This window comes from Sprattus sprattus (genome assembly GCF_963457725.1).
Source record: "Sprattus sprattus genome assembly, chromosome: 2".
Lineage (NCBI taxonomy): Eukaryota > Metazoa > Chordata > Actinopteri > Clupeiformes > Clupeidae > Sprattus > Sprattus sprattus.
The window spans coordinates 28,187,359-28,214,394 of record NC_137921.1 but is presented as its reverse complement, the minus strand read 5'-3'; the positions used below and the strand labels follow the sequence as shown (position 1 = coordinate 28,214,394).

Genomic DNA, 27,036 nt, shown 5'->3' with positions numbered 1-27,036 from the left:
AACAAAGCATATGTGTTTACAAGCTAAAAGGCTGAATACAAATATTTCTTATTCAGTTAGATAGACATTATAGCCATGTTTTAGGTCACCTCTCAGCATTGGTAACATGCCCCACATTGTCCCACACGTACGTACTACTCGTCCTGCATTTGGTCTGTTTGCGTCTAGTCACTCACCTCACTCAGAGTTGGGCTGAAGGAGAACCGTTTGACAGGAGAGCTGTGAACCATCCAGGAAAAATCCAGAGCTGTGGCCCTTGCTCACTCACATATTTCTAGCACTTTCTTCTCCCCTCACAGTCCTAGTTTGCTTTCTCTCTCTCTGTCTTCACTTCATGAATTTCCTCTGAACTCCACTAATTGTGAGGAGTTGTTATTCACAGCTAACAACTGTTGGCAATCAGCACCCATAGTTCTTTGATATTTTCAGACTTCATTGTGCTCACTGGGAACTGATCACTAAATGTGCGTTATTCACACGGACTTGAGGGAATGCAATCAGCATGAAACCTAAATCAAGCTATTGTGAGTTATATATATATCTGACATAATTATCTGGATCATTACCACAGCACGTTTTGGAGGGACTATAAGATTTTGAAGCCACAAACATAATCCAAATGATTAATCATTTGTGTACAGAACTAGTTAGGACCTGTTTGTGACCTCTGACCGGTATGTGTGTGTGTGTGTGTGTGTGTGTTCTTGTATGTGTGTGTTTGTGTATGTGTGTGCGCGCACGGTGACTGGGATCCTCACCAATCCCGCTCAAGCCTCTAAATGGCTTTCCAATGTACTGCCACTTGATCGACAGCTTGGTAAAAGGATTATTAATGCCCCTTAAATTGTTTTCAGGTTGGTTTCAGGGTCTTTTGAAAATCGGCTTTGAGAGAAAGAGAGAAAGAGGGTGAGAGAGAGAGGGAGAGGGAGAGGGAGAGAGGGAGAGAGAGAGAGAGAGAGAGAGAGAAGAGAGGGTAAAACACTAACTCGCGAATTCTCACTCCCCATTAGAAAATTGCCAGTAAGCAAAGTTGCAAATAAGCTGTCACACAGTACAAATGAGATTACCTTACCAATGTGCCCTGAAGCCCGAACACCGGTAGAGCTGCAATCTTCTGATTTATCTCTGTGCTTGATCTCGAAGTTATGTTCTTTCAGCTTTTTTTTCCATGCAATGTGTGCAAAGTAGTTGACAAAGTGCTTGAAGCACCAGTTAATCGGTTGTAGACAACCTCTGAAGTCAGTCAGTGCAGACACTGCCAGCAGTGATCTAACCCCCACACCTCTCGATCTATTGTTATCCATCACAAGCGATACACAGAAACTGTGGGCAACTTTGTTTGGAAATGCCAGTTTCTGCACAGTTTCTGTTCCTTTGGAGTGGCTGGAATGTTTTCTGGCGTGCTACTTCAGTTATTTCTTCTTCTTCTGCACTCTTGCAGCAATGAAAAAGCCTTTTTCGACTGCTTACCCAATAGTGCTGCAGTGTACTTATCTTTGTGAAATACAAGAGGGGTAAACAGCAACAAAGCTGATTTCGTTTTATTGCCATTGATGCTACTGAGGCACTCATAACCCAGGGGCGGCGGATTTAATTTCTCCCGGATGCTACGTCCACTACAGAAATCCCCCGGTTGTCCAAAAATAGAGATCTTTATTGGAAGAGATTATGAACTCTGCTGGCGAAGTGTTTGTCCTAGACTTATTATTATCGTGACATATGTGCAATAAAAGGTCTTCATTTTTGTCTCCATTTATCTGACATATCTGCTCAACAGCTTCCTCTTCGGAGAAAAACAACTTCCAGTAAGCAGAGAGAGTTCGCCTCACAGCAGGGCCACAAACAGGGTTCACACTTTTAACCCTTCAGCAGGTAGCATCACACCGTGTGTTTAGAATGTTGTAGAATGAACGTTCTACTACAGAATATCTGGGTCCAGTGAATATGATGTGTAATTTTAGAATCTTACATGAATTAATTATTTTATTAGAACGTTCCAAACTCCACTGCTAAATGGTTAACATACTTAAGCAATAAGCCCCAAGAGGCCGTAAGGGGAGTTGTTAGGCACGACGCAAAGCTTTTCTGTTACTACAAATATTTGATATGGTTTCATAAATAAAGACAATTAAATTTAAGAAACAAACTAGTCTAATAATAAACCGTCATTCTTCCGCCACTACAAAGTATAGTTCCTAAATTAATCGTTGCCACGCCACCCTTGAAGCAACGCAACAGCCAGATGGAACACTTCTCAGGGCCGGAGTGGGGCCACTTTTCAGCCCGGGAATTTCAGGCCCATGACCGGCCCACTTTTTCCATGGTAGCGGAAATTGGATAAATGAAGCAACAGTTCAGCTCTTACTATTCTGCTTTTTTTTTATCACAACAATGGTTCAACAAATAATGTAAAGGTTAAATAATAATCCACTTAAACTGAGAAGTCAACAAAAAATATTCTGCTATTCCACAAGGATAGGTTGATAATTAACAAAAGCAGAAATAAATAAATAAATAAAGCATTTGAAACCTATCCCACTCTTCAACAACGAGGATATTGATCTAATGTTTACAGTTCAACTCACAGTACAGTAAACAGTTACATTGGGAATAGCACCAACAGCATCTACAGCATCAGTAGCTGCCTAAGCATTGCACTGGTTTCAGCCACTTTATCTATAACTGTGTCACTGCTTCTAGACATGAGGATTTCCTTTTCTGTGCACATTAACATGAAATCCTCCAAGTTCTCCTGACTCAATGAGCTTCGAAACCTATTCTTCACAAATGTTAGGGTTTGGAAAGCTTCTCTCACATGCAACCTGTGTGATGGACAAAGTCAACCCAAACTTATATGCTTACCTAATGACATCATAAGCATCTGTGAGGAGGTTGTACAGTGAGAGTATTAAATGGGCACAAATGGCACAGTTTTTGCAGGAGGAACAGGTCCTGCTTTCAAGCTCCATCTCTGGTTCTTCCATATAGTCCGCCACTATCCTCCTGACCTTCCTGTGCCATCTCACTAGCCTACATGCCCTGACAGTACAACCTTCAAGAGAGGACTTTTTCAGTCTCTCCCACTGGTATGCCAGGCTAGACAGCTCAGTTTGTAACGTGCTAACAGTAGCTTTGTAATCAAACGTAAGCTGAAATTTCAGGAATGTTTTTAGGGTCAAGACAAGCTAAATCTGAGGCAAGTTTTGCATTTGCTGAAAACCTCCTATCCATGCTACCTGCCACAGTGTCCAGAATAACATTATGGACATTCACTTCAAAAGCAACATCAGATGAGACAACTGGTTCATCATCTAAAATCTCCCCTGGCATTCTTATCTTTCATCAAGCACGGTCATATACTGCTCTTTCTTACATTAAATAACTTTAATTCATATTGTTTATTTTATTTGGTTAACCTCTCTACCTGTCCCTGTAGTCATGGCCTCCTCATTGCACATTTCGTACTCATCATTTTCAGCAGGAATCATTTTACCATATATTGGGTGATATAAAAAGGCTAATATTTCAATTAAATGTAATATTTTGCTTGCGAATAGGTTAACAACGCTACAACGATATTAACCAACGCTACAATGCTAGCCGAATATTTACGTTGCTAATCGTTAGGCCTATGTCTCTCTTTACCAGTTGCAACTTGTGTTTTTACCTCTTGAAAATAAATCGGTAAACTTGGCACATTTGGCAGCATCCTCCTCCAGTGCCTTTCTTTATTTCTAACTGGCTTTTTCAGCCCCTCCTGGCCTTTTCCTCCCATCCATCCTCCCTGCCTCGTATCGTTGCGTTTGGGCCGGCCCAGCAGCAGTCTTAAGGGTGATTTATGCTCGGTTACGTAAGCGTAAGCGCAAGCGCAAGAGGCCGCGCAAGCCCCTTGCGTGCCCCTTGCGCGACTTTTCACGTCTTGCGTGCGTCGGCCCCTTTTTCTAGACTTGCGCCATTTTAAAGGCCCTTGCATGCTTCTAAAGGGAGCATGAATTGCTAGGTGCTTACGCGTTGCGTTGGAGGTGTTGCCAAGCAATTCACACCCAGAACAATAGGCTTGCGTAAAATGGCGCAAGTCTAGAAAAAGGGGCCGACGCACGCAAGACGTGAAAAATCGCGCAAGGGGCACGCAAGGGGCTTGCGCGGCCTCTTGCGCTTGCGCTTGCGCTTACGCTTACGTAACCGAGCATAAATCAGGCTTAATGAGAAAACTTTTTGGAAAAGAGGGGCTGTGGACCCAACCAACTCTATTTGGGAGGGGAGAACTTCCTCGCATGGTACAACCCATGCAGAGGCTGCGGTGTCAGAATGTGAAACGTGTTTAGCCTACTTTAAGAGAAGATGAACGAACGTGGCAAATGTCAAAAAATTAAATTCTCGACCGGCCCAGAAGTGAAGTGGCCCACCGGGAAAGCTCCCGATTCTCCCGATTACCCACCCCGGGTCTGGCTACCAACAAAAAAGGGGTGCTTATTTATTCACATTAAGTTGTATATCGCCATTAATAGTGTAATTGTTGAAATAGTTTCCAAACTTGTTCCTCTTTGCCGGTGCAGCGACAGGGGTATCTTGATGTTGACGCTTCACTGTCCCAGATGATGTTGCTCCACTCCTTCCTCTCGCTGTAATTTAGACGCCAGTACGATTTCAGTGACGACTCGCACCTATGTCCCGTCACTGCACTAATCTCTCCCCCCTCTAGGCCAGCGGTTTTTGAGGAACTATACTTTGAGGTGGTGGAAGAATGACGATGTAGGCTATTATTAAACTATTTAGTTTCTTAAATGTGATTGTCTTTATTTAATGAAACCATATCAAATATTTGTAGTGACAATTTTAGGAAAGCAATCAGCCCCGCGAGTCCGTGTTTTGTGCTGATTTAGCCAACGTCTTTCTTTCTTTCAAACATTAAAGCACATTGAGTTGCACATTTGCATGAAATGCGCTTTATAAATAAAATTGCTTTGCCTTGCCTTGCCATTCGATGCGCAGTTATATGGAATGTTATCATAGAATGTTATGAGGACAACTAGAAAGGTTATGCTGGATTTTACAGCGGCATTTAGCCAATCACAATCAAGGATTGGAACAATCAGTTTTAGAAAATGTCATAATGAATTCATGTTTGCATGAAGTTGGGTTGGGTTTTGGGTGAAGGATATTCATGGGTGTTGTCACTGGTAGCTCCTGAGGTATCCGTTGAGGCCTGTATGTAGTCGCTTTGGACATAGTCCTTATCTTGTAATAAAATACCTGGGGCACAGTCTAGGCATTTCGGTCAGTTTTGTGGCAAATGTGTGACTCCGAGGTTTTTGAGCTGCCTGAATAACTCAGTAGTGGTTTATCTTTTCGGGAGGCTCCTTCTATTTTTATGCCACTAAACAGTGATCCATAGAGACAGGCAGTAGACCTTTATAAAAATTCAGGCCAGATTTATGGATCCATTGTGCCCACATAACCTCTACTTTAACACACAGCCCGAGCCCACACCCTTATCTCATTCAGCTAAATTACAACACTGGGCTAAAAGAAAAAAAAATATTTGGGAAAATGGTTAACTTGGCTTTTTTTTTAACAAGGTCTTGGACCTAAGAGTATGACATGTGCTTAACATCGGTATTTATTTTATGGTCTAACTTCCAACGGTTAAGATAACGTCTAACGCTTATCTTGTGTGGCTCCTGAACCAAGCTTACTTAAAATCAGAGCCCTGTGTGTAATTATGATCTTTGCATTGAGCGCGCCGTATGCAAACTGGGCTGATTTGCCTTGCAAAGAACAGCATGTGGTCACAGCCCTGAGCTGGGCCAGACCGTAAGCGGCTGAATTTATCTAACATCTTTATTTACAAAGGTCAGGAGGTGAATTGAGATAGTAAAATTAAGTAAAACTATTTTTAGGTAATATTTTAGATAAAATTCTATCACCTTGGTGTCGTTATTGACGAATCTCAGTTTCAACATCCATGCGAAAGCAATAACTAAAACAGCTTTTTACCATTTCAAAAACATTTCCAAACCTAGAGGCCTTAGACCTATCAGTGACATGATCTAGAAAAACTTATTGATACCTTTATCTCCAGGAGGGCTGACTGCTGGAAACAGGCCTTTCTTAAAAAAGAGCATCAAACAGCGTCAGCTTTTACTAAATGCAGCTGTAAAGGTTCTCATGAAAATTCCTTACACTGACTTCAAGCATGTCGCAGAATTTACTTTAAATCACAGCTGCTTGTTTCTTAAGCACTAAATGGGACAGGACCAAATGACCTCTCATGTATGCTTGAGCAGTACACACCTGCCAGACCTCTCAGATCAGAAAAATCTGTAGGTAATACCTACTGTCAGAACTAAACATGGTGAACCAGCTTTGAGGCTGAGCCGCTATGCTGCTCAGCTCTGCAATCAACTTCCTGATGACATCAGAGGTGCTCTCACTGTAGCCAATTTCAAATCTCGACTTAAAACCCAACTATTATGATGCTATTGTGAACTGTTGAAATGCACTGTAATTCACTTTATATTTATTTAGTTTTTCTGTTTTATCCTCCTTTGTCAATCTTCATGTTTTAAAACTATTATAATGGTGTTTATGTACTTTCTTTTTACGATTAATAAAAATAATAATTCTATTTTATGTATTTCGTGTGTTTCTTCTTTAGCGTATTTTATTTTCTTATCTTTTTTTACTTTGTCTTTCTTTCCTTTGGATGTTCTTTTTGCTTTTATTTATGTAAAGCACATTAAATTGCCACTGTGTATGATATGTGCTACATAAATAGACTTACCTTGCATCGATTAGTTACCTACTGCTGGAGAATATATGTGGCGAATGTGACGCTTAAAGGCACCCAGTGCAACTTTCGAGGCTTAAAAATAAACATTCAATTTCTAGTCTTTTTTACACATAGTAAGTTTCAATAACTCCATACCATTACATACCGACATTCAAGCAGCAAAGATGAGACGCCAATCGCCGCCATTTTCTTTATTTTTTGTAACCTACAATAAATAAAGCAGGCTTCCAGTCAATGGAAAAATGGCTTCTCCCCACCGGCGATTGTTGTTGTTTACGATTTTCTATCAGTTCTCACCACACAACGACGTCTCATCTTTGCTCCTTGAATGTCGATATGTAATGGTATGGAGTTATTGAAACTTACTACGTGTAAAAAAGACTAGAAATTGAATGTTTATTTTTCATTGAATGTCTACATAAAGTTGCACTGGGTGCCTTTTAATTCACTGGCAGGCTATAACCCATACGATCTGACTGACCCAAGCTCACTTAAGTAATCCCTCTAATAGCATATGCATTAAACTATTTCCAAATACTTTTTTAAATGCCTGATGACTGCGTGTAAACAGTTGTGGTCTACCAACACGAGGCCAGAATAATTCATTTCAAAACACTAGTATTATAATATACAGGGCCTAAAGGCTGCTTAGCAAACAATTATTATTTTTTTGTTACAATCACTCTGAAAAATAGACGCACCTCTCCTTTAAAATCACAACCAGACTGTAGTTGTATCGACTATTTGGCTACACTGTTTGCATAATAAGACAAATACACGTTATGAGGAAGAGATTGCAACACAAAATAGCTCCTACTGCCTTACATGGGCAAATTTCTGGACTGACTAACTGTCGGCTGGAATTTTGAACTCTGACGTCACTGCCTGCTGCTCTCCCAGATTTGGGGAAAAAGAAGTTTCACTTTATGTGGGATTTGAAACTCTCTGATTCTTAGAAAGCGAGGTAAGAGAAACAAAAAGGCTGCCACGGACTTCTCCCACTATTGCATCGGTGGTATATTTCTTGCTGGCCTGTAACAATGTTGAGTTATATCTTGTATCTGTGCATGAACTCTACAATAGAACTAGGCTATTTGGAATATACTGTTTATTCGCTAAGGTGAACGAGTTCTACTGTAGTTCGGCATTGAAACGGAGGGCGTGGGCTTGCTCCGGAAAGGGGTTGCCTACATGATGTTTTTCTCTAGCAGACTTTCTAAAACGCTGCTAATTTAAAATGTTGCTTGTCCTTGTTGCTGAAGTTTATACATTGGTTACTCAGACTAGCTTCCTAGCATCGGAAGAGGGACTTTTCTGTAGAATGGTTTAATGGTCACGTTTTGTGAAACGGTACAGACGTGTGCTGTGACTCGGTAAAACCATCAAATATGCGGAAGTAGTTGATGGAGTGGAGGGTCCTAGCAATTCAAGTCAAAAGCCTAGGAACATAGCCTATCTGATAGGCTAGCGTATGGCCGTTGCTTTTCACAGTTTGTACACAGGGGAATTTTTGTAGCATGTATTTCAGTTTAATGTAGGCTCTAATGTCTTATTAAAGCCAATAGACTAAATAGGCTAACCCAGGGTAGGTCTCCATTCATACACAGAGACCTGAACAGATTGTTATCGTCCGCTAGTGGGTTGCGCAATTTGTACGCGGATATTTCATTGAATGCAGGATGAGGCTTTGTTAGCCTAGAAACAACAAATAACATAGATACGTTTTACTTGGTGAGAAGAATGAACAATCATTCAATCGCTTTTTCATGCTCGACTGGCGATAGACACTGTTTCTATCAAGTTTTCTGAAGTTATTCATCTGTCAAAAGTAGACTAAAGCTGCTGTCTTGCAGATAACGTGAAACAGTAGGCCTACAATTCTTATCTTCTTGCCAGTGGGCTGCAAATCAGAAAATGTTTAACACTACTGTCCTATTGCCGTTTGCAGTAATTTAGTCTGTACCTAGGGAGCCTGTTGTATGTGTGCTCACTGAAACAGTGTTCTGTTGAAAGTAAATACACATTTCCATAAGTGGGCAAATGTCTAATATGCTTAGACTATAGACAATTGTTCATCTCAAATCTGGTTAATGTTGCTGAAATATTAATCAGTCTCCCTGCAGGAAAGATATTCAGACTTTCGCTTTGATATGAATTTCAAATCAATAACATCAAGGCTTCTTGTGAGCTTAATCATCAAACTGAATTTCTCTATGTGTCCCCCTACATTTTTAAACTCAAGCAGCATTAGACCCGGCTGTCTTTAAAACCTCCAGCTTAAAAGACACATTTGACAGCTGCACTCAGTTGCAAGTTAAAAGTTGAGTCTTTCCTTTGAGCCTGTCTTCCTTCAGAAAGAGAAACTTGATTCTCTGTGGTGTTGATGTTATCCCTTTTTAGGAATATTAACTACACCTTCTCACAACCAACATGCTTGGTTAACATACAGAGCACCTGTTATGTAGGCTACTGCAAGCCTTCATAATATTTCGTTAATTTTACATTTTTGAGGCATTTTTGGAGAGAACATGTCAGGAAAGAAATTGCTGGTGACAAACTCAGTGGTCGTTACCTTTTTTAATGTCCTGCACAGAACATGTTTGTGCGTGTCTGTGCATGTTCTATTGGATACACCACTGGGTTGACACACCGTTCACACATACGCGTTGGAATGCGTTGATCCGTCAGAGTTAACGGATCCCCATTCACTTTGAATGGGATGTCGTCATCCTTTGCCGAACTGAATTGTGGCTCCGTTCAGTTCGGCAAAGTATGATGTCACCCCATTCAAAGTGAATGGGGATCCGTTAACCCTGACGCATCAACGCATTCCAACGAGTACGTGTGACCGGTGTGTAAAGATGGATCAGTATGCTGAAGAGCCGCCTCGATTGCTGTCGACTCCAACTCGGATCTGGTACTGACCCTGTGAGGATGTGGCGGGCCACAAAAGTCCACATCCTTTCCAGAATCTTCAGCTCTGGATCACAGGGGGGTCAGATGGTGTGTGTGTGTGCTCCCCTGGGTCTCTGTAGTCTGCTTCTGTAGTGGAGTCTAGAGGACACAGAGCTGTGTAGGGGGGAAACCATACTTCCTGATGCCTTACTAGATGTGCCAGCAACTGACACTTGCACCCATGGCCTCTCATCTGTCTAGCCTCCTGGTTAGTACCCTTGTCATCTTTGTCTGAGGTTGCAGTTTCAGGTGTATTGCAGGTCTGCTTAGAGTGGGATGCACAAGGATGATAGGAAGGATGTGGAGAATTATCCCTTTGTATAGTGGAGTGCGAGGAGCGTGTGGCTATGCAGAGACCTTAGAGAGGTGACGTATTAATGTCTATGGACTTTGAAAGGTGTAACTCGACACTTGACACGATGGTACCTTTCCCTCGCTTGCAATGGTGTCGTAAGGTCAAGTATGATATCACTGAGTCTCTGTCAGTCACTGAGTTTAAAATACATTTTGAAAGAGGCTGATGAGTATGCTGTTGAGTGAGTTTTTAGTAAATGGTTGGTTGCACAGAATGAACATTTAAAATACGTTATTTTGGGTTTCAGTTCTCAACTGTGGATGAGCATCCTCCTGGTTCCAGCGAAGCAGTGACGGAATACCAGAGCTTCCCCGACCGAACACTCAGCTACAAAGGTGCGGTTGAGTCAATTACCAACAGGTTTTAAAATGTGTTTGTGTGTGACCGGCAAAGATCCTGCAAGTGTTAATCTTTTGCTCCTTATGTCTGGGTATCATACCTAGCTTTCTGGATGTGGGTTTCAGCATTTCCCTTGACCAGTCTCTCGCAGAGGGAGTGTTCCGAGACATATTTAATTACGCATTTTTAATCACAAGAAGTCACTCTGTGGGACACTGTTTAACCTTCTACTAAATGGGTTATTATTACCTTGAAGGCCTCCTTGGTGGTTTCCCGCGTGAACAAGTGGTTTTAGCTTTGGAATTAAAGCACTCCTAATCATGTGCACCTGGCTCTTTTTGTGGATGTTCACGGTCGGCCCCTTTTATGTGGAAACACTTCTACACCAGTTAATGTGATATTGTATGTCATAATCATTGCATTGCCTCGTGTTGTTTTAGCATATGTTACTACCATGATTCAGTTAATGGACATCATACACATTAATATCTGTGAAGTTTGTGTGGTGTCTTGCGTATGCCTCGATGACAACTATATTTACATGAATGAACTACATGACCTTGCAAATGCAGTAGCTGCATTTAGTGTTTGCAGGTCAGATTTGGCAAAGGATTGCCATGCTGTATCCTGAGTCTGGTGTGTGGGTGGGCCTTGTTGTAATTCCCCTTACTTCATGAAGAAGTCAGTTTAGGATGGATTTGAATTAACTGCACTGCAAGAGTGGTGAACTGTTTGTTACTTCAGATATTCAGTTAACAGTGTGGGGACAATCATTCACCCAGTGTTGAAGTATATGTGGGTGTGAAACTCAGATACCAGCAGTCACTCAGTCAGGAAACTTTCCTCACCTCATTCAGCTTTTTACTGAAGGATCTGGTGCAATACGTCTCGCCCTAAAGGAGAGAAGAAAAGAAAACCGTCTAGAAGGTCTTGCATTATGCATGTCTCTTGCTGTGGCCTTGTCACTGCTCACTGTAATCTCCATCTCCATTAATTTCTCAGCCATCAGAAGTCCTCTGCTCAGGTTGAAGTTTCTCCATAAATTTAAAACATTACAGCCAATAGCTGGAAGAATTGGTGGTTTTAGTAACAAAAACTATCAGTGGCTTAGCAAACCTAAATCAGGAGGGGTCATAATGGCATTGAACCAGTGCTCGTGGTGTGTTTGTTTGTCGTTATGTAATGCATTGATTACATTGATTATGTTATTGATTATATTATTCTCTAAAGAGTAACAAGGACTACAACGGTTGTTTTGGAGCAATGGGTCTGTGGTTGTACCATGGGTCTGTGGTTGTACGTTGGCAGTGGCATTGTAGATACTGAGGACAGGGGATCGACCATGATAGCTGGTAGCAGTTATTCTATCTGACATCACTGTCACAAGTTGCAGCACAGAGTCTAGTTGTGTGTGTGTGTGTGAGATACTTCTGTATTGGTGGGAAAATGTGTATTACATCATCTCCTATCTTCAGACAGGCCCAACCCGCTGTGTGTGAACCCACAGGTGTTAAAGTTTATGGGTGTGGATTCAGATCTAGCACACCACACCCTGCCAAGTGTCAGCCATCATACTTACATACTTGCATTTGTGTTGTTGTTGTTAGAGGCTAGATATTGTTCTTTCATAGCCAGCAGCTATAGGTTTTTGCAGACGCAACAGTCATTCTCCCTCTCAAATATAAACACGAGGGGCTGGCCAGAGCATGTGGTTTCCTGATGAAAAGGTATGTTAATAGCCCAGCGAGAGCAGTCCTGATTGATGACTGCACAGTTATTCTCCATATTTGGGCCGTCCCTGCAGACTACTCCCTGAGTAGGAGTTACAGGGCAACTCTGAGTGCGGTTGTAAAAGAAGCAAAGGATTGCATAGCTGTGTGTGTGTGTGTGTGTGTGTGTGTGTGTGTGTGTGTGTGTGGGGGGGGGTTGGGTGGGCTGTGTGTGTGTGTGTGTGTGTGTGTGTGTGTGTGTGTGTGTGTGTGTGTGGGGGGGGGGGTTTCTATGTAGATAATGTATTTAACTGTGCCTGCTTCTTATCCCAAAATATGCATCCGCCTGTATATGCAGAGTAGTTTGTGTGTGCTTGGCCATGTTAAATATTTGCGGGACATCTGTAAGGAGATGGCTGTTTGACTGGTGTTTTGATCACACTGTGTTGCCTTACTTTTGTGACATGTCTCACACCGTCTGGTTGGCCCTGATTACCAAGCCAAGTGTCTGAGTAGACTTGAGTCTTAAGACAGACTTCCTCTTGAATAGCTTTCTGCAATTATCATTGTTATTCCCTGCGAAACGGCATGAACCACATATTTGGCTCCTCAGTGACATTGGCAGGCAAAAAAGTGGCATTCCAGACAGATAGCAAGCTGAATCGATTTTGCCCCCAATCTTTTCTCCATGTTTTCTCCATATTTGGAAATGTTTACCTCCTCATGGTTGCCTAGAGGGTGGAAGAGGGGATATGAGTCATTTTTAGCGGCAGCATAAGCCATGCTGAAGGCTACACACAGACTCCTTCTCCGCGCTCTCTCCTGTGGACTTCCAGCCGCTCCTCTCCGCTCTGTAGAGACCTGGGATGCTGTGAGTATCGCGCTGCCTTCCTCTTGGCTTTTCCGCCAGCTTGGGCAGGGTGCTGAGAGAGGAAGTGAGCCGCTGGATGTAGCCAGTGAAAATGGGCCAGGGCTCGTTAGCACTTTGTTAGTTTAATGGTGTGCTGGACTCTCTGTCACCTGGGACTTAAACGGCTATAAAGATGCTCAGACTTGTTCACAGACCGTAGAATGCTTTGTTGTAGTTTATTTTTTTCTTCTTTTTTTTTTTTTTCTTTTGTAACTTGCCACAAGTGGGTCATCTCTTGCAAGTGCGCTGACACTGTACTGCCACTGCGTGTCGGAACAGGAGCCACTAGTCAGTGTTGGTTAGACAGCTCATTGGTTATGTGACTGAGGAGGGTATGCTGTGAGGGAGAAGTTATGGGAGACAGTTTCCCTGTCACCATGCTGCATTCATTTATCACCACCAACAATCTCACTGTCACACTGAGGATGCACCCCATCGATGGGATGACATGCTGAAGTTATGTTTCATTTATCCTTCTGCATTCGGAGCACACTTGTGTCATTGTGGATTACATGTCACTGTTGTGTATTTTTCTGCTGTTTGGAATATGAGTCTATGGCGCTGAAGGGGTTTGTCGGTAAACGAAGGGTTGACTCAAAAACGATCCGCATACGAATGTAATTCTAGAATGTTGATTGGTAAAGATTAGAAACCAGGCAGGAACTTGAGCAAAAACCCAACGATTACCTGTGTTTGTGAAGTGTAACATACATCCTTTATCAGTTATATACGTTTACGAGATTACACCTATCAGAAGTGTAATTCAGTTGCTATTGATGTTGAACAGCAGCGTTTAACGTGACACCACATTAAAAGTTAGGCAAACGACGTTGTAGCTCATTGAAAAAAGCAGAGGTCCTGGTATTAGCCAATCAAATAAACAGGGTTTTCTGTTCCTTCGTTTACCGCAGGGTTGTCAGATCTTTCAATGAAAGATAAAAGATTTCTCTTGTGCTTGTGCTGTGCCCACTAATGTCATTTGTGTTTATGATACTTTCACCCATTAACTTACTGGCAGTCTGTTGATTGGCAGAGAGTAATAGCAGTCATTGGAAGGGCAGAGACAAAACAAAAGTGTGTCTCAGGGTGATGATAATGCTACCATGACGTCTCTAGAAATGTCTGGTGTGGTTAACGCTGGGATGTGCCAACGGTTTGGTATCGCTGATAGTGTAATATGGGACGGCTGTTCTTTAAGCATCAAACGATTTACTAAAACAGTGTGTTTGAATGTGAATATTTTTTATCTTTATTTTTCTAGCTATTTATTTAAAGTTATGGGCCTATAAGTGTCATTGTGTTGCAATCTGATCCTTGTGTTAAGTATTCATACTGACAATTGAGCTTACAGTCATTTGATAAAAGATGAGTTAGATTTAGATCCCTGATTAGGGACTGCGAATGAAGGAAATGTTGACAAAAGACTGCTTTTGCCAGCAATACACTATTAGCTAAGAGACTGTGGCTCTTGGCTTGAACTCTCTTCAGCTACTACCCACAGAACAGCCCTGTAATCTTTCTGTCTCTTGAGGGTCTGTTTAGTGCTACGGATACTTTAGTACTTCAGTTTGCTATTGGTTTGCTTTTATCAGGGCTTTAGTTAGAGAGGCCTCAGATGGGTTTTGTATGCTCGTATGGGTGATTTGGCGCTGTTTAAGTCATAGTCGGATTTATTTTCCGGTGAAATACAGCCACTCCTTCACAGTGCAGGGTGAAGCACATGGTGTGTTTGGGTAGGCTGCTGGTAGTCCATGTTTGGTCAAAGAATCTTCCAGTGTAAATTCAAAGATTCTCGAAAAGATTCTTCTTATTTGCTTATTGAGAAACATGGAATGCAAAGGGGCCTGAAACATTCAATTCTCTAGCCTGTGTGTGTGTGTGTGTGTGTGTGTGTGTGTGTGTGTGTCCGTGTGTCCGTGTCTGTCTCTGTGTCTCTGTGTCTGTGACTGTCTGTGTGTCTCTGTGTCTGAGTGCGTGCGTGCGGGTGGGTGGGCGGGCGTTCGGGCGTGTGTGTGTGTGTGTGTGTGTTGAGGTTAATTTTCAGTAACCCAAAAAAGGAGACACAGACAACAATGGTCATCAATCTGAAGTCAAGGCATTACTCCTGCATCCACGTGTGTGTGTGTGTGTGTGTGTGTGTGTGTGTGTGTGTGTGTGTGTGTGTGTGTGTGTGTGTGTGTGTGTGTGTGTGTGTGTTACTCCTCCATCCATGCATTACTCCTGCATCCATGCATTGAGGGAGAGAATAGCTTCACAAGGTTTGATCCGGTCTACTTTAACTAGATCAGAGAAGTCTAAGGGCCTGATTTACTAACATTGCGACCGCAGCTTAATCTGCGCCTTTGCTAAAGCGCAAATACCGCACGGTGTTTTGCATCCTATTTATCAAACAAAAACGTCGTCTTGTCATTAGCGCCTAACACCACCCATTAGTGTTAATAGCGCCCCGCTAAAATAGGGTAGACATAGCCTGCGTTTTCCTGCAACCATGGATGATGAGTTAAAAGTTGAATTAGAGCTTTTGGTTGACGAGGTTACAGCAAATTAACCCGGGTTCATATAGAATCTTATAAATATTTATCCGTTTAGCCCTCCCGTCCACATTAAAAGTTGTGATCACTTTAAGTCCATGACTGTCCTTTATTGGTGAGCTGATTTTGGGAAATTAAACTTTTCAATGAACATTGAGTTTCTGGGTTCTGTTAAGATAGTTCCCTAAGCTAGAGATAGCTAGGATAGTTCACAAAAATCTTACCTTTACAAGTTTAATTTAACTTAAAACCTTAAGTTAAATTATTGTAAGAGAAAACAACGGTTGAGATTAAATAAATATTTTTTACAAAAACATGTGTACCACTATTATTGGCACCCCTAGAAAAATCTTATAATTAAAATCTAACTGAAGTATATTTCCAGTCATGTTTTACATTTTTAAGTTCACCCGTTTAATTATGAACTCTTAACCATGACTTCCTGTTCCACTGATGTACAAATATGAGATGACACAGGCCAAATTCCATTAGTCATTCATCACAATGGGAAAGACCCAAGAACACAGTGACGATGTGCAATAAAAAGTTGTTGAGCTGCACAAATCAAGAAATGGACACAAGAAAATCTCATAACAGTTGAAAATACCCATTTCCACTATCATGGAAATAATAAAGAATTTAAAGCGTCAGGTGATGTTAAGAATCAGCCTGAAAGACGACGTGTGTGTACATTGATCCCACGCACCGTGAGGAGGATGGTTCAACTGGCAAAATAATCTCCAAGGATCACAGCTGGAGAATTGCAGACATTAGTTGAGTCTTGGGGTTAGAAAGTCTCCAAAACTACCATCAGACGCCACCTACATCACCACAGGTTGTTTTGAAGGGTTGCCAGAAAAAAGTCAATCAACAACAAACTAGAGTGCCTACAGTTTGCCAAATGGAAGTCAGACTTTCAATGGGACTGAGTAAAATGGTCAGATGAGACCAAAATAAAGCTTTTTGGCAAAAACAACAAAGGTGGGTTTGGCGTAGACAGAAAGATAGCCATACAGAAAAGCACCCCATACCTACTGTGAAGTATGGTGGCCGATCTTTGATGTTGTGGGGCAGTTTTTCGTCCAAAGGCCCTGGACATCTTGTTAGGATACATGGTATCATGGACTCGATCAAATACCAGCAGATATTAAATGAAAACCTAACAGCCCCCTCTAGTAAGCTTAAAATGGGCCATGGTTGGACCTTCCAGCAGGACAATGATCCGAAGCATACCTCAAAATCAACACAAAAATGGTTCACCGGCCGCAGAATAAAGGTTTTGCCATGGCCATCACAGTCCCCCAACCTAAACCCCAAAGAAAATCTGTGGGATGAGCTGAAGCCGAGTCTACAAGCGTTGACCTCAGAATCTGAAGGATCTGGAGAGATACTGTATGTAAGAATGGTGTCAGATCCCGTGCCATGTGTTCACCAACCTTATCAGGCATTATAGGAGAAGACTCAGAGCTGTTATCTTGGCAAAGGGAGGCTGCACAAAACATTTAATTAAGGGGTGCCAATACCTGTGCACACATGTTTTGAAGAATAATATTTATTTAATGTAAAAAAAATAACGTTTTCTCTCAATTATTTTACCTCAATGAAAAGGTAAGATTTTTATGAATATTTTGAGTGGAAGACCAAGAGGATAAACAGCAAAGACATATTTTTTCATAGCCTGTTTGCTCATATTCACTAGGGGTGCCAATACTGCTGAGCGGGACTGTATTTTGGTTATAACGTTAAAATAAACATGTAAGGTGAAATGAATATGCTGCTCTGGTTCTACAATGTACTTAGTGTAGTTAGTGTACTTTGAGTACAAATACTTTTCCTGAATAGATAGGCTCAGGTTACTCCTACGCAGAAAAATACGGTTTGAAAGTAAACCATACAAAGAGTGGTGATTCTGGGTCAGACGTGGCCGAACGGCTAGCTGGTGGGACAATTTTGTATATGCCTATATTAAATGATGTATCAAATCTAAATATTAAAAACAATTTTCTCGCACACGCATAGTTTCATTTAGTAGCTGATATGTCATGCTTAAACACCTCTTGATTCGTTACTAATACATACACAGGCGCACTTTTCACATCTCCTCCCATCTCTTTGCAACAAACACCCACTTTCCCTTTGTACACACCCGCTATTTCACGCCTAATATGGGCGCAATCCTGTTAGTAAATGAGGCCCTAAGAGTCTTATATACCCACACTTCAGAACACCTCTCCTACGTCAAAAGAAACATAAGGACCTTGGATGTGAACTCAACATGGCACATATCCTAACTGAATAACAGTTGTCCTGTTTAGCAAGACATCTATCTTAGAATGGAAGACATAACAGTCCAGGTTACGCTAGGGCTTAACCCTAGGGTGCCAACCATGTCCTTGCGGAGAACAACATGTGTTCCAGTCAACAACAGACACTTGGATATATATTCACTTGGATGTAGAATAAGACACATCACTAAGAGTCGTAATACAAACCTGTGTGTGTGTGTGTGTGTGTGTGTGTGTGTGTGTGTGTGTGTGTGTGTGTGTGTGTGTGTGTGTGTGTGTGTGTGTGTGTGTGTGTGTGTGTGTGTGTGTGTGTGTGTGTGTGTGTGTGTGTGTGTGTGTGTGTGTGTGTGTGGGTGTCGGGGTGTCGGGGTGTCTGTGTGTGTGTTGCCATTGTTTCTGCAGCGAGAGACAGACGCACCTTGCACTTCCTCTGGCCACTGCTTGGCTACTAGCCTGGTGACACCAGCCTACGTATTTCCGCCTGAATTGATTTCAAGCTCATACTCAGTCTGGCCCAACCCCATTGACAATCGTCTCCAGAACTCAAAATTTTGCAGGACCAATCAGCGAACAGTTCAGAGCTGTGACGCAAAACTCGCCTTGGAGGAAAAGACACGAAAAGCTATCGGAAAAGTTATCTCAACTCTCGAGAATTAAAAGGAGAACAAGAGTATTTTCTTGTAAGTTTTATGATTGGAAAGGACGTCGTAGCTCTTCTCCCAACTGGCTTTGGGAAGAGTTTAATCTACCGAATGCTTACTAAACGTTGCTGATTGGTTAAGGGAACTCCAATGATTTTAAACCTCAAGATAAGCACCCGCCCATCTCGGAAACCAAAATGCATTGGGTTGGCCCAGACTGAAAGACGGAATGAAATGGAGTCACAGGCTGGTAATGGCCAGGCTACTTGGCTACTATTGTGGGATTTAAATGTTTCCAAGCTTGCATGCAAACATACACACACACACACACACACAGGCACACACAGACACACACACACACACACACAGTCACAGCATTGCACATTATTTTTAAAGACTAGGCCATGGTTAGAGTGACAGAGTAAGGTAGACCTTAATAGGATTTTCCATAGCTTTGAGGAACGGTGTACCCGCCTTTAATGATAGCGTGGTGGGGTAATCTCATTACCTTTTCGCTCGGTGCCACACCAGGGCTGCACATCCAGAGCTAGCTCTAGCGCTCATGACCTTGGGGCTAGCCGTGCCGCTACTCTCCAAGTCCTCGTCTTCCTGCAAACGTCTAGCTCCCTCATCAGATGCTTTAATAAACATTGTGATTGGATCACAGCGCAGCACTATCTTTTCTATTATGAGGCTGTTTTGATTCTAAAAGAAGACTTGCTTGAATCTTGTGTGCGAGTATTTTGTGCATTCATTTTTGTTTTTAGACTATTGCTGCAATTAGTCGCATGTTTTTTTATAGCATTGTTCATTGAATTTGAGATGTACATTGAAATGGTATTTAAAATGAATGCTTATCATAAAACAGACAGGTCATGAGAGGTTGCTCTTATTTGTTTTTTTCCTTGTGCTGTAGATATTTAAATACCCTTGAGCTGCACATAGCCAGTTCTCTGTCGTACAGGTGAGTAGAGATATGTTAACCTTTTGACACTAGGATAATGATCCTCCCCTGATACCGCTGGTTTCATTTGACTTGCTTTCTGTATTTGTGTGATAGCCACTTCTCTAATGTATGTCATATCTCCACACGCACACACACACACACACACATACACACACACACGGCTTCTGTTTCATTGCTGTGTGGTTCCTGGAAACTTGAGGAGGAGTTAAAAATATCTCAATCAATACCAAATATAAAGTATAATCATAATACTATATAATTATAGTAAGTTATAATAATAATTATAATCAAATATCCCAATCGCTCAAGTCACTCCTGGGGACGAGAGTTATTCCAAACAAGCCAAACTGGTGGCACTTGCGGAGCGTGCTGGTGGCCTGAAGAAGTAAGATTACGCCGTTTTTTTTATCTAGTCTCATTTAGTGCCATCCACTGTCCTTCATTTTCAAGATGTTTGCCACCCCAGATTGGGGGGAGATTTAAGGGGTTTGTTTTTAAAGCAAAGTCTCTCTGAAAGGATCTCCTGTCAACAATTAAAGTTAAAGCATGATTAACAAGAGCAATTAAATGATGGAGATGATTTTCCGAGGCTCATGCCAAATAGTAGGTGATTATCTGCTTAAGAACAGATCCATACGAAGAGGTTTGATTGCTTTCTAATTTTGTGCCTAATTCTTTTATTGACAGGCTTACCAGCTGCTCAGCACTGGGACTTTGGCAGTTCTGGGAAATGATTTGAAGTTAAGATTGCTTAAGTAAAGGGAGGTAACACAAGGTTCAGTGCGAAATGGTTTTGCCTACTTGAGGACGAAGCTGTGTAAACGACGCGGCCTAGTTCTGCGTTGACAATTAATAGTAATGAAAAGATTAAATTATTCTTATGTCATGTGGACAGCTCCTGTGCCAAAACGTGCGAATGAATCGTGCCGTGCTTCAGGAATGCCCAATGTTGGCTTAAGGATTCGCCTGTGCCGTTTAATTAATTGTAAAGAAACGTCTTTGTTTAGATCAAGAGAAAGTGGTGGAAAACTTGACACAATCATGATTCTTAGTGGATTTAGGCTCTTTTTGTAGCTCTTCTACTGAGGTGCTTCAGTGGTGAGTTCTGAGAAAGGATTAGGGCATAGGAAGGACGGTTAGAGGTGTGTTGTTTTTTATATTTGTGGCAAAATCCTGTAAAGGAAACAAATCACAGTTCTGTTAGTTGATTTATTCACATACATTTCATCCTTGGAATCCATAAACATCTCCTGAAACTTTCTACCAGTGACAGTTTTACAGTTTTAAAGGCAACAGCTTTGGACTAGATATCATACCCCTGACAAAATATTGTAGTTATTCAGTGCACACATTGAAAAATGCATTGACACTATCAATTTAAAAGTTTTCGTATATTTTGATATGCTCTTAGTAGTAAATAAAAGAAAGAAAGAAAGAGCTGAAACATTCATTAATCAATCATTCAGTTATTCTTTGATCTGATGTTAAAATAAGTGATGCTGTTGATTCGGATGGTGTATTTAGTGTCCTGGACTAACTGAAGCATTGACGGGCAGGTCTAAAAAGATGGTTCTCTGACCACAGTTATCCTTGTGTTCAGCAAAGGCACATTCTGACAGTCGGCCAAAAAGTGGCCTTAACCCCGCAACCCTCCCAACCCTCCAGTGTCAGGAAGGAGGGGGTCACGGGCAGATTAATCTGGGATCAGGCTAAGGCTGGGTACTAATGGAACTCAGGAGGAAATGTGTTTGGGGACATTTCTAGGCCCATGATGACAGATGCCAGTCCACAAGTGTGTGTGTTTGTGTATGTGTGTATGTATGTGTGTGTGTGTGTGTGTGTGTGTGTGTGTGTGTGTGAGTTTGTGTGTGTGTGTGTGTGTGGGGGGGGGGGGGATCTCTCTCTCTATATGTGTGTGTGTGTGTGTGTGTTTTGTGTTTGCGTTTGTGGAAAACAATCTGAGTTGACCACACAGAGCGTTGGTCATGTTCTCAGCTGGCATGGTTCATACATATGATATGACATTCACACATTCTAGTTATCCGGTTGTGACCCTCTGCACACCCATTCACTTGAGGTTACAACATCAAACATGAGCTCTGGTTGGACACCTTTGGGATAAGATGAATGGTTAGAATAGAATGTTTTACTACATCTGTTTTTATACTGTAGTTTTATTTATTCATTGTGGCTTGTTTTTTTTAATTTGTTGATTTCGTGGCCAAATCGGATCTTTTTAGATGGAAGGGAAGAGAAGAGGGAGATTAGGGCTAAATTCAGTAATGTGTAACAGATCCCTAATCATATGCGTGTGTGTGTGTGTGTGTGTGTGTGTGTGTGTGTGTGTGTGTGACAGGATCACCATAGGGGGTAAGAGAACAGTGTTTTATAGAAAGCTGAAAGCTCTTCATATATAGGGCCATGGCTTTCCTCGCTAATGCGTTTATTACCCAATCCCAATCCACTCCCACTGTGCCCTCTTTTAGTCAGATGCTATTGAATGTGCCTCGTTTAGCAATGCTAGGGTAGCACTTAGCTCCGTCGCCCTGCTTGTCTGTTATTGCTATAAGGAGCCAGGACCATTTTCAGGAATATTGTTTTTAGGTATAATCGCTAATTATAACAGTTGAGGTTTCTTGTGGATTTTTTTGTTTGTTCATAAATACGTCCACAAAGGTGCTGGCATCTGAGCACGACAAAAAAAGTGATTTCCTGCTTTTGTTCAGCTTCATCTCTCTGTTCTGTTGCTAGGAATGTTGAGGAGGAACGCTGTAAGACATTCTACTTTTAGTACCATGCATATTTACCAGCACTAGCCCATTTCGTCATGTTCAGGGCATATGTTGCATGTACTTACTTCATGATAGCATTAACATAAATGCTGGATAGCTGTAGGCGTTATGCAAAATGTATCATTCTATCAAACATATAGCGAATGACAGCAAGGCGAGCTATTATAGAGACATTCGCTAGTTGTGAATTCGATTTTTTAAATGGTTTGTGTTACTTTCAGGGTGCTGGTAGTCCTTGTTGGTCTCCTAAAGAGATTTTAAAAGTTGTCTGGTTAATTGTTTTTTTATCTCTATATTAACTTAAAAGCCTTAGAATAATTCTAAAGTGCAATGGTAAGGGGACCGGGATGGAGGCTAACTGCATGAGACGGAGCAATATTGTATTAAAAAGACGAGGAAAGTGTTCTGGAAAATGTAATTGACACTTTTAGCTGGTATTATTGGAATCTGTGGTCGGCCATTGTTAGCTTCCCTTTTAACTTGGTAGGGGTTTGGCTCTTGAACTTAATTGCAAGAGAGAAATATATACAGACTTAAAGACTGAAAAAGAACATGAATGATGTAAAGACTATGCAGTGCCTGCTCGTTACGTTGTATTTTGCAAATTACAGGCTTATTGTTGCAGATCAGGATTATTTCACCTATTATTCCACATTACCTATTGAACAGAGCAGTCTCCATCTGTGGTCTGTAGAGGGTGTTGCTGGGGGAAAGAGTCTTTGTCACTAGGGTTGAGACCATTCTAGACTGTTTTAATCTGGAGATTCTGGTTGTGTTTTGAAAATGTCACTGTTAGATAGTGAGTTTCAAAGTTGTGTCTGGTATTCCTCAAAATTCTATAGCCAATACTGAGCCACAAAAAGCGTGTTATGTTGTGCAATGTCCTTTCATCTCAAACAGAATAATTGTATGTCTGCATGCCTTAATTGCCTATGGTGATATGGCTTTTTTTGTACAATCATAAACTTGTACAATTAGATTAAAAAACATTAAGTTATAAAATAAATTACTAATACACTGAGATATTCTTCAAGAGTTAATGGGCCGAATTTAACCAAGGTGCTGACAGCATATACCTGTATTGCAATCGCATGTGAGACTGGTGTCCCTCATGTAAGCCTTTTCCACGCTGAGAACAGGGAGCTTCTGAACTTTCATGTGGCATTCTATCAAGACTAATTGTAACAGAACCACCACCACCACCTCCTCCTCCTCCTGCACTAACCCTGATCCAGGAATGCCATTACCTACTGACCCAAATTATCCAGTTGGCAGGCAGCCGACTACTGCTACCTCATCCCCGGTGCTAGTTGGCAGACTGCTGCTACCTCATCCCCGGTGCTAGTTGGCAGGCAGCCGACTGCTGCTACCTCATCCCCGGTGCTAGTTGACAGACTGCTGCTACCTCATCCCCGGTGCTAGTTGGCAGGCAGCCGACTGCTGCTACCTCATCCCCGGTGCTAGTTGGCAGACTGCACTTTGGGGACACTCCCCTCTTAGTCACACCTCGCTCTTTTTTTTGTGGGGGTTGAGGGCTAAACTCGCCTTACTCACCTCATCTCTCTCTCTCTCTCCTCTCTCTCTCTTAACTCTGTCTTTCTCTTAACTCTGTCTTTCTCTATCAGTCTATCTTTCTATCCATCAGCCTGACACCAAAGCATGCTCTGCCCAAAAAAGCTCTGATTAGGGAGGAGTTAGTGAGCACACCACTGGTGGGTGCACAGACACATAGTCATGTCTGGGATTGGAAGGTAGGGCAGCAAGGTGATGCTGCTATGGCAAGGTCATGGGTTAGACAACTCTGATAATCAAACTCTGATAATCAAACAGCACCGATTAGGCTTGCACATGTACTGAATGAGAGGGGAGGGAGGGAGGGAGGGAGGGAGGGAGGGAGGGAGGGAGGGAGGGAGGGAGGGAGGGAGGGAGGGAGGGAGGAGAGAGAGAGAGAGAGAGAGAGAGAGAGAGAGAGAGAGAGAGAGAGAGAGAGAGAGAGAGAGAGAGAGAGAGAGAGAGAGAGAGAGAGAGAGAGAGAGAGAGAGAGAGAGAGAGAGAGAGAGAGAGAGAGAGAGAGAGAGAGAGAGAGAGAGAGAGAGAGAGAGAGAGAGAGAGAGAGAGAGAGAGAGAGAGAGAGAGAGAGAGATCCTATGGGATTCTGAGCTCTGTAATCTCATTAGAGTGGCATTTCCTTTGGTGTTGATCCCTATTTACTCAGAGTTAAGCCAGAACATGGTGTACTGACACTATGGCTGGTTGATTATGGCAATAGTGATAATCATGATTATTTTGGGCAGTAGTGAGATCACGACTATTTAACACACTTATTCTGTTGGAAAGATAAGAACTGTATGATGGATGACGTTGGCCTTCACTGATTGACGGTGCACTGCCACTTAAAAAAACAAACAAACAAACATTAGCTTGTTTAGGTTGCTTTCATGTGGGGATGTGACATGAACCTGGAAAATCCATAGTTTTTGCATTAACCTAAAACAAGCTGTTTAAGTGTTTCTTTTGAGGACATTTGTGTGTGTGTGTGTGTGTGTGTGTGTGTGTGTGTGTGTGTGTGTGTGTGTGTGTGTGTGTTACAGGTGAGTCCGGCTGTTTACATGCACTTACAGACACGCTTACATGCAATTTATTTACCCTGTTTGGGCAGTGACGTGCGGTGAGGTTCGCAGCTGGTGAGGCACAGAAACCGGAAGTGATTGCTTTTAAAAATTGTCGTCTCACCAGAACTGAAAAAACGTTATGTTTTTTTGTCTAATACTATTACTTTTAAACGATTATAGGCCTACAGCTAAACGTACAATCGGTGTGGTAACTGAACTTTTACACCGTGTCAAATAATACATTAATAGTTACAAGGTAGCGTATGTAGCCCTTCCACCAATGATGTGGCTCATTTCAATTTGTCTAGGGAAAATATAACCTTTTACACAACTCGGCAGTGATGGGCAGTAGCGTCACTACTTGTATCGACGCTACTAGCTTAACTACATTTGTCAGTAGCTTGGCAGTAACGTCGCTATTTACAAAACCAAGTAACTTTTCAGGAGCTAAGCTCTTTTATTGATCAAGCACCGCAGTAGCGTCCTCGAAAGCTAATTTATCCTGGACCTTTCTGATGTTCATTCATAACAGGCTTCCCTGCAGCCATCAAACACAAAAATTAAGCAGTACGTCACTTTAGGCGAGACGAGTGAAAATAGATAGATAGATGTCGTCATTTCAAGTACACCAGACGCTGCTCATACATTTAAAATGAATTCTCCCCTAATTTTAAATGGGTAGTTTGCATGCAGATTCTAGACAACCGGATAACTAGAATGCTGTTGATATTTAGATACAGCTGAAGATGATGAAAGTTAAAAAGTGAAAAGTCCGTGCTGTCTGCTCAGGGAGTCGAATTGCGAAAATGCACGAAATAGACGAAAGATGAAGGTAGGCGAGGTCTTCTGCACTCATTTGTTTTCATCTGCGTTTGAATACCTGACTCAACAGCCATACCTTCAAAAGTACGTCACTTTATAAGAGACAAATGAAACTACATAAGTTTTCATTGTAATCCAAAGAAAAAGTTCCTGTCAACGTCAATGACATACAACACAAACATACGAACACATGAATTTCATCCATTCAACCATTTTTATCTGACTGACAGTTGTGTTGATCACTAAAATTGCATTTATTTGGCATGCAGTTCGTTTAACTTAAAGTAGCTTCTAATGTATCAAACTACTTTTGACCGGTTTATGTAACTTAGCTTGCTCCTTTTTTTTTTTGAGTGGTAGCTTCTGTGTAGTGAAGCTGAATTTACTGTAGAGTAGCTGATAGCTTAGCTCACTACAAATATCAAGTAGCTTGCCCAACACTGCAACTCGGACACTTGAATTCGAAGTTGAGAAAAAAACACTTACATATTTATTTACACAACGTATTAACAAGCAAACAGTTAAACACCACAGACATAGCACACAATACCAAAATGTTCTACTGACCGGTATAATTTAAAGTGGGTGCACTTTCGTTGGAGCTCGTAATCCATTCACGGCTCCCCTGCACCTAGCAGCCTAGTGAGGTTTGTGTTGGGAATGAATATGTCCCGTTGGGAAACGTTTAACACTCCAATGCAAATGTCAATACCTTCGGTTCCGTAGTTTGAAGCAAACATTTGAGCTCCGCCGTTGGTCTCCCATTATTAATCATTTCACGTTTGGACTGCAAGTCCAATTTTGAGAACTGCTTCAGCTTAGCAATACAACCTTCCAAGTAGAAGCCTAGAAGAAGTCCAGCTTTAAAAACAACATATACCCGACAATTGCGCTCTCGCTCGCCTCCCTTCTAGCGGCAAGGGTACTGCCTGCCTCAGTAGCAATATTTTTCAATGCGTTTTGAGCTCAACTCAAAGGTTCTGCGCTTGCGCACGCATGCGTAAAACCCAGTTTGGAGTGATTGCGCAATCCTTACTGAGGCACTGGCTCAGCTGCCCATAGACAGCAATGCATTTGCCTCAGTCCACGGCACGTCCATGTTTTCAGGAAGCGGAAATGCGCAAATTCAGCGATTTTGATAGTAAAAATGCTCGAAATGATCGGAATCCTGCAGAAATTACACCCATACCACAGATTAGTAGAGAAATATGAATATTTATTTTACAATATATATATATATATATATAGCTGCGGAAAAAATTAAGAGACCACTTCAAAATTATCAGTTTCTCTGGTTTTACTATTTATTGGTATGTGTTAAAGTA

At 41.8% G+C, this 27,036-nt stretch overlaps 1 protein-coding gene across 1 annotated transcript in view; it reads left to right on the top strand.

Moving 5' to 3' along the window:
- The first annotated feature begins 7,638 nt into the window (after nucleotides 1–7,638).
- Nucleotides 7,639–27,036, top strand: part of lpp (LIM domain containing preferred translocation partner in lipoma) — a 213,253-nt gene continuing 193,855 nt past the window's right edge. The window contains exons 1-2 of the mRNA XM_080857883.1: nucleotides 7,639–7,757; nucleotides 10,351–10,438. The gene's annotated coding sequence lies outside the window, so the exon portion shown is untranslated. The remainder of the gene's footprint in view (nucleotides 7,758–10,350; nucleotides 10,439–27,036) is intronic.